Below are 2,500 nucleotides of genomic sequence, written 5' to 3' on the forward strand. Positions count from 1 at the left end.
CGCGAGATAAAGAGAGGTCTCCCGCCGCCCCGCAGCGAAGCCGGTCCCCCGAGGAACATTCCGACCGCGGGAGCTAAGGGAAGAGACCCCCGGGAGGAGCATGTTTACAGACGGCGGCGCAGCGGAAGGTGGCTGTGGCGTTCCTTTCCGTAATATCATGAGCTTCGGGAGGCTTTGTGATTGCTTTGTTGGAGCCGAATGTTAAGCAATGGGTAAGACTGGCTTGCTCAAGAACCTCCGATGCGAGTTATGTGGCGAAAAATGGTTCCCTCCTCGCTTGAACGAACATAAATATGTGGACTCGCATGTGGTGCCTTTTTTTTAAATCTATGTACACATGCGATATTTTCTCTTGTATTGATGTCTACATGTACGCTGAATGAATAAATAAATGGAATGAGTTAGCACTTTGTCAAAATATACTGTGCGGTAAAAGCGAAATGAAATCTACGATTGAAATATCATTTTAGCATTTTAATATTTTATATGGACTTGTACCAAATAGAAATCGTCAAAATGGAACAAGTTTTATGAAAAGTTAAACTATATAAATGTATGTACAGAGAGGGAGAGAAAGCAAAGCTGGTTATTATGAATAAATACTGATAGACATGAGTTATTAATTCTCGAATGAGGTTTTTGTCACCTCAACATCATGGACATATACCTTTTTTGTTTTCAGACGGCTCAGGGCATACCTTTTTGTTTGTTTCCAGGTGGCGTATAATATAACTCCTTTCGTGTCCAAAAAACATATACCCTTTTTGTTACCGAGATGGCGCCTAACGCACCCCTTTCGTCTCCAGATGGCGCACAATATACTCCTTTCCGTTACCAGATGGCGCATAATACATCCCTTTCCGTTCCATGATGGCGCACAATACACCCCTTTCCGTTCCCAGATGGCGCACAATACACCCCTTTCCGTTCCCAGATGGCGCACAATACACCCTTTCCGTTCCCAGATGGCACACAATACACCCCTTTCCGTTCCATAATGGCGCACAATACACCCCTTTCCGTTCCCAGATGGCGCACAATACATCCCTTTCCGTTCCATGATGGCGCACAATACACCCTTTCCGTTCCCAGATGGCGCATAATACACCCCTGTTCGTCTCCAGATGGCACATAATATTACCCTTGAGCAGGCCTGGCTGCTTTTTCGTAGCAGCATTTATGCCGTTTGTTAAACATAAGATGATAAAGAAAACATATAAATAATAGAATTGAACCATTCACTATTACAATTATAGTGCATAGGGTCAGAGTCTGATGATGATTCCCTGCATTACTTTCTTGTCCATTGCACTGCATAAAACAATATACAATACATACACTATGTCAATAATGTAACAACATTCAAGAACATAAAATGCACCCACATCTTTATAGAAAATGCCTTAGAAAATGCGACATTGAACCTGTAAACTTGATTTATCTAAAAAGTATACGACTATTCATAGTGAGTGTGTTGCAGGGCTAAAAAATGTGAAGTTATTCTATGGGACTGTAGCTTTGCCTTTGGTGATACCCAGCTGGAAGACCCAGCTGAAGTGACATCGATAAAATTTTTACCGTGATGACGTTCAGTTTGCCATATATCAATACACAGCATGATGGTTTCAGCAATTTTTATTTTTGATTTAGCTGAACATTTGAAAATATTTCAATATCACTTTACTTTTCATTTTCACCAAACCATCTGTAGTCATAAAAGTGTCTCAGTATATCGCAGTATAACCCCGTCTTCCGTTCTGTCAGTGTCCCTTGCTACAGTCTTCCGTGTTTAACTCTCAGCATCATCCTCTCCTGCACCTCCCACTAATTCAATCTTGTAAACCTCTGCCTCTTACTAAATAATGTAATCGATTTTATCACTTTATCCTCGCCATCGCCATTTCATCCCCTTTTCTTCGTTTTGCCTAAATCCCCAGCCGTCTCCATTTCGGCCCCTCTCCTTAATCTCGAAATCCCCGAATCATGTGCCTAAACCGAGTCTAATAAACCGTCCCTTAACCCAATCTCGGCCCTGTTCACGGCCAATCTCCCCTTGTTCGTCCCGACAACACAATAACCCTTCCTTTTTCCCTAGACTAATAACAGCCGGCCGCCCAGCCAGCCTCGCTCCCCTCTCCTCCTCGCAATTCCTAGCTGTCCTCTCGCCCCCGCTATCTAGTCTTATGTTATTGCCTCTCTCCTCGATCAGATCCTTGGCTTCTGACCTTATAAGTGAAGGCTTGATTGCCTCTGCCTGTACGCAATCAGGGGCTTCAGTCTAATGTTCTATGTGGCTCTTCTTTTTGGCTCTCTGCTCCCCTTGCTTTTACCCTTTGAAGGCGTTTCACTGCAGGTTTCGCTGTAATTCGGGATTTGTTATTAATGTTATTATTGCAGTTACCAGTATTTATGTAAATGTTATAATCAAAATGATCATTATGGTTATAATCGTTTTTATCAGTGATGCTGTCGTTTTTATCGATAATTTTATCACTTTACT

General features: G+C 42.4%; 1 protein-coding gene across 1 annotated transcript in view; it reads right to left on the bottom strand.

Moving 5' to 3' along the window:
• Ent2 (Equilibrative nucleoside transporter 2) overlaps positions 1-2,500 on the bottom strand; it is a 480,097-nt gene that overhangs the window by 288,360 nt on the left and 189,237 nt on the right. The gene's annotated exons all lie outside the window — the stretch shown is intronic.

This window comes from Penaeus vannamei, chromosome 34, assembly GCF_042767895.1.
Source record: "Penaeus vannamei isolate JL-2024 chromosome 34, ASM4276789v1, whole genome shotgun sequence".
Lineage (NCBI taxonomy): Eukaryota > Metazoa > Arthropoda > Malacostraca > Decapoda > Penaeidae > Penaeus > Penaeus vannamei.